The sequence below is a fragment of the Haemaphysalis longicornis genome, unplaced genomic scaffold, assembly GCF_048455015.1.
Source record: "Haemaphysalis longicornis isolate Haplotype H1 unplaced genomic scaffold, Haemaphysalis longicornis Haplotype H1 scaffold_10, whole genome shotgun sequence".
In the NCBI taxonomy this organism is placed as follows: Eukaryota; Metazoa; Arthropoda; class Arachnida; order Ixodida; family Ixodidae; genus Haemaphysalis; species Haemaphysalis longicornis.
Genome location: NW_027526204.1, coordinates 80382456 through 80388455, shown reverse-complemented (window position 1 = coordinate 80388455; position 6000 = coordinate 80382456).

Sequence of the window (6000 nt, the reverse complement as noted above, 5' to 3'; positions counted from 1 at the left end):
ACTGCATAACAGTTTATGAAACTGTAATGTAAAGCTCCTAAAACCCTGCAACCGTCCTTGTATATAACCCCCTGACAACAAGCGTTTACGGTTCTTTGAGAAACAATGAATAAATAAGGGATATCATTCGCTGGACAGTTCAGTATGGGGTTTACTACGGAGTGGTGTACAACACAGGAGAAACGCCGCCGGGTACACTGTCTGCATTCCTACGCATGCGCAAAAAGACCTGAACGTGGTAGCAAGCATGCGCGTACACCAGTATGTACTGTGGGTCTGTAACAAAGTGCTATTGCGGCCCCGTTTAAGTTTACAAGTTTGTTCCGGCGAACACGACTGCGCATGCGCGTGTTCGATCCGGGGGAACGAACGCAGCCAGTCGCGCCATGCCCGCGGGCGCATGCGCAGTCGGGTCCCGCAACCCGCCGCCACTGTATCTATAAACGTTGGCTTGCGTAGCGTGCTCTACCCCGTATCCTAAACACTCTATTAATAAAGGCACTGTTTATACGTGGTGCGCGCATACCAAACTAAACTGGGCGCTGCTGTAGCGTGTGATTAGAAGGCTCGGTAACACAAGTTGTACAAGGCAGCGCCCCTTCAACGCATCCGTCAAGCTGCGCTCGCGCCTGCATTAGAGTTCAGTGCCCCGCCTTACGACCCAGAACAAAGAACGTTAACAAAGGGATGCTAACACCGCATATTGTTGGGTGTAAAGTCTACAGTTTGGAGTCTATAGTTCGGACCGGGAATATACGGAGTGCATGGCTGAGAGGACACCCACCTCCGCCTCTCCTGTCCGGAGAGATTTCAACTTATCCAAACCATTTACGCTATCTTCGCCATTACAAATACGTGCAGAGCGTCACAAGTAGTCTGCACATACAAAGCTACTTCATTTATCACGGGGTTTATGTCTTCAGCTGGTGTCATGGAGATGACTTCTAACCGCACCCTGAAGATTGAGATCGCGGTATTGAATCCCTGGTCCCTTAGCAATCAAACAAACACTACTGGTTTCCCATTCCCGCCAATGCATTGATGGAATTTCTCAGTCGATGCATTATTCTAAGAAGGGACATCCACCCGGCTAGGCAGAACGTTGATAGTCGCATCACCGGAACGTCTGCTCTCTGTCTTGGCACCGCGGTCACAAATCGACTCTTCTCAGCTAACAAATATGCACCAGGGCTTCTCGTTTCATGGGAGTCATACGTGCATTGTGGAAGTGCTTGCCCCTTCAGATGTCCGGGTAAACTACTACCGGTGAGGCGTTCTAAAAGGCATCAACGAAAACAGTTCTTTATTTTGGTCCCACGAGTGGCACACTCGAGCGCAGCCGAAGCTCTTGAACATCGCTAAGAAGGGCGGCACCACGTGGTGCGCTGCGCCACGCCGTCTTCCAACAATGGCCGCCTCCTCAGCCGACGACGACGGCGGTTCGACCCGACGCCACCTAAGGAAGGGGGTCTAGGCGAAAAGGCTCGCCAGCGGGAAGGGAGCCGTCCGTTATCGGTTTCTTCCTCTCCCTCGCGACCCGGCGCTCGGAGGCCGCTGGCGCGGAGCCCACTGGGCCAACCTACCGCGCCGCCGGTTTATTGAACCCGGGCCCGACGGTGAGCGACGGAGGGAGGGGGGACCCGCGGAACCCGGGTCTCTACTCCGGGCGCGCCGTCTCCCCCGCTTCTCTCCCATCACTCCTCTTGCGCCTCCCCCTCTCCATCGAACGGCCTTGGAACGCAGCGCCGCGCTGCGGCGACGCCCGGACTTTACAGCCGCCGTTAGTGATGGCCGTGTCCGCGGTCACGGAGGGAGGGTGGATGGCCGGGCCAGACGAGGTTCGAGGGGGAAGCCGCCGTGGGAGAGGCAGGGGAAGGTTGGGGAAGACGGAAAGGTTTTCCGAGGGACGAAGAGCAAAAAGAGGCAGCCGAAGTCCCGGCGGATTCGGCGATCTGGGCGCGTTGCCCTGCGGTGAACGTGACGCAAGAGAAAACCTGGAGTTAGTTGCACTATACCGCTAACTACGAGAGGGGTTAAGGTACGTTTCGTGGGCAGGTGGGGCAACAACTTTTTGGGGCGTTGTACTACGTCTAGCTATCGGTACCGAGTTGCGCGGATCCGTGTGCCAACGTGGGGTTAATACGCAAGTGGCCTTTGACCCCGAGGAAGGTTCATGCCGGCAGCTCTGGGGGGCTCTGGCCTTTGCATTGGCTTTGGCAGGCGTTCGTTCGGTTCAGCGCCGTTCGAAACACTCGGGGCAATGTGCCGACAAAAAAAAAAAAAAAAAAGTACAAAGAAAACGCTCCTAACCTGAACGAACGGAGAGGACGAAAGTGAATGTAGTTGAAAAGAGCGACGAGAACCATTAACAAATCGGCGTGGATGAACTTTAGCTTCATACGCACGTGCCCGCTGTTTGTACGATGCCTTTCTCGTGTAAGTGAATGTCATTGCTTGCTCTTGCGCTGTTTTAGGTTCCGAGAATTCGTACCGGTACGTATGAAATTTAGTGGAAGCTGACGAGGCTCCTTTACGACGCTGTGTTACGGCAGAAGCATCTCGCTGTTTGTTTGGAGGTTGTGCAGCTGTAAATATTGAAATCAATTGTTCCCTTCTTTAAGTTGGTTCATTTACCACAGCTCGTTCGTTAAGTTCGAGAGAGAATTGAATAGCGACACGGCAGTTTGTGACAATTCGTCGCCAAAAAGCAATTTGTCGTTTTATTTACTTCTATTGTAGATGTGAAGCGAGAATTTTGCCAGTGCTACGTGGTTGTCGTATAGCCGCGCGAAAAATTAGAATGCTAAGTGAAGGCTAAGTACGCAGCCATGAATGCTTGTGGCAGGGGAGCGTTGAAACTTGAAGGGATAGAAGGTCATCACAGCGCTTGCAAAGCAAACCTCTGCGAAGCATGTTGCGCCAGATATCAACTCTTGCGGGCGAGTGATACAGGCATGTTCAAATGATATCGGAGGTGTTTCTTAGACGTCAAAAAAGATGCGGAGTAGGATGATACTTCACCTGCCTTGTTGAACCAAGCCGGATTAAAGGCTTTGCAACTCAGGAGGGGCAGGATGGATGCTTTTGGGTCGTTTGAAGACACGCCAAACTTTTCTTTCCTTTTTACGAATACTTTTCTGCAGCTGTCACAGGCTAGCAGAGAACCTACAGAAATCGCTACCTGGACAGACGTATCGCATGTCCCTGCAAACGTGCATCCCCATTATTATTATCATCATCAGTCTGCGGATGTCTTCCACGGCACACTGTAGACTTGCAGCCGTCCCAGTTCTATTTTCCAAGAATTCATTCTTCCTCCCTGAATCGCATCCCTACGGCGATTTTTGCGCGACTATCCCTATACTTCTCCCACTCCCGTCCTCCAATCTGGTACTTGTGTACTGGTACTGTCCAATCTGCTACTCACCTGTCGTCAACCCACTGCATCCCATCATGAACTCCGTCTATTTTTCCCTCCTAATTTGAAATACAATGACATCCACGCAAGTCTGTTTTTTACTCAATCACACTCACTTTTCCCCAACCACTCCTGCTTCCACGGTTCTTCGGGCCAGCCCAATTTTTAAGGTGCGAAGTATGACAGATTTCAAGTTTCTGCTCCAAGAGCCAGCAGCGGAAGTACAGACTCGTTGCGCGCTATTTTTGTTGATGCAGAAGTAACGTACCCTTCAATTTCCCGGGAATGTATCCCAAATGCACCTTCGCGTACTGCTTGCGTGATACGTTCAGAGGACCAGGATGCGTGCAATGGTGCATAGATTCCCGCAGAGAAGGGTCAAGGACACTGCATGGAGACGCCTTCAGATCATCCTTGTGCCCCTAACGACTACGGACATCCTTACAGGTTTGCACGCTTTTATGAAACCATCGCTTGCTTCCCAAACTTCGTGCTTCTGCTTGCCAAGGGAGAAAGAGAGAGAGAGAGAAAGGAGAGAGAGAGGAAACTTTATTATGCCTTTATTTGGAGCATGTGTCTAAAGGACTTCTTGGCTTCCTTGTAGGGTTTTTTAAGGGTTTTATTCAAGGTTTCAAGGTTTATTCAATAAATGTTTGTTTGGTTTCCAAAATCCGTCATTGATGTTAGTACAGAAGGAGGTCCCGAAGTAGAAACTGTCAGGTGGACCTCCTGGCTTGTCTAGTCTAGGGACTTGTCTAGGGACTTGTCTAGTACTGGCGTGTTTTTTTTTATGCGAGTTAATAATGTGGTCCAATAGAGCTCTTCGAGCTCCTAAGGGGGAGTGACGCATGTCTCCTACCTAGAAGGGCGCTTTGTGGAAGGAACGTGTTAGAGGGAAGATCTCAGGTTGCCTTGTATGTTTTGGCATATACAGAAGGCGTGTTCATTATTGGGGTATTGGCCGCAGTGTGAGCATTTTGGTGTGCCTGGAAACCCGTGGATGTACCGTTGTACATCTTGTGTTGGAAGCGTGCCGGAAAAAAAAAAAAAGCCCTCAGAGATCCCCGGTTCTTCCGATAGCGCCAGGCAAGCATAACACCTAACAGTCCACTCAGAAAGTGCTCCCAACCCTCACAGTCGCGAAAAGTGAAAGTCTAGCCGATTCACGACACGTTTTCCGAGTACGCGGGCCGCGTTAAACAGCAATTTCGCTTTTCTTTCGTGCTCCTGCACACGACGGTGTTGCTAGTACGATCGGTTGCTAACCGCACGCCTCGTGAGGTACGCTTGTCGTCCGGTGACCGGTAAGGCATACAAAGCGCCGGCGGCTGCAAGGCCGCCGCGCGTTATATCCCGGTTGCTAGGCGATTGGAGCAGATCCGCCGACGCGCAGTTCGGCCGCCGAAGGAGTCGCTGACGTCCCTCTCCGCCTTCCCCCGGTGTTGTAACCCGGCCCGAACAAGGCATGCCCCAGAACACCCACGTTCTCTCGCTCTCCTCCTTCTCTCCATCTTCTCCTCTCTCTCGCCTCGGCGTCGTCGGGCGGCAGGCGCAAGTTCTCGGTCATCCTTCGCGGAGAAGCCGGAGGTGGCTTCGAGGTCGTCAGCGCCCGTGGCGCTAGCCGGGGCTGGGCTTTCACCGACGTGGAGACAGGGGCGCCGTGTTGCGCAACGCGGCACGTTGAGCCCGCGCCGTGCCTCCCACGCTGTCTGGAACTCGTTACCTCGTTTACTTTGCTTTTAATTCCCTTCGTTTCGTTCCCCTTCCTAGGCCATCTTTTTTTTTTTTTCTTCTTCTTCCACAATCCGCCCGTCCACGTGGTTTCGTATATACAATACGAGAGTTCACCACGTGGGAGGTACGAAGAATGAAGTCCCGTACGGTCTGAAACGCGGTGCTTTATTCTTCCTTTTTTTTTTTTCTTCCTGGATTGTTGGTTTTGGAACGTTATATGTGGGCCGTTGACGCACGAGAAGTGGGAGTTAAGTTGGCGTTTGAAGTTCGTCTCTTTTAGCTAGTCTCCGGGGGGAGCCGGGCTCTGCAGCGGCTTCGCAACAAGTTTAGGAAGAAAAAAACAAAAGCCTTGCTGCGTCACGGGGAATTGCGCATTGACTGTTAACGGCGAGATGAGAACGTAAAAGAACACGTAGCAAGGTTTTGATGTAATGAGTTGTGTGCGTGATGCTTAAGTGTAAGGCCTGCATGGCGTTGGTTCCACTGCATTAGGTTAATTGAAAGCGGACGTGGGTGGACGCGTTGGCGGCTTCGTATATATCCGCGTTGCCGGGCCACGCGTGCTTCAACTGCCATGATTTGTGACGAGACATTTAGGCGCGTCAACTACTCGTGGTGGCGGGGGACGTTACGAAACTCTCGCGCACGTTTTTACCCCGCTAGGGAGTAGTTAACGGAGCAATGCAGTCGAAAATCCCAGCGGCAATTAGGGATAGCTGCGTACCATTGAGAGGCGTTCGTTATTACGCCGTGCACACCCTACCTTAAGGGCCTTGAGTTAGTTCATGTTGTGGAGTGATGAATTTGTGATATTCGGTTCTTCTTTGCGCCTTTTTTACCGTTATATA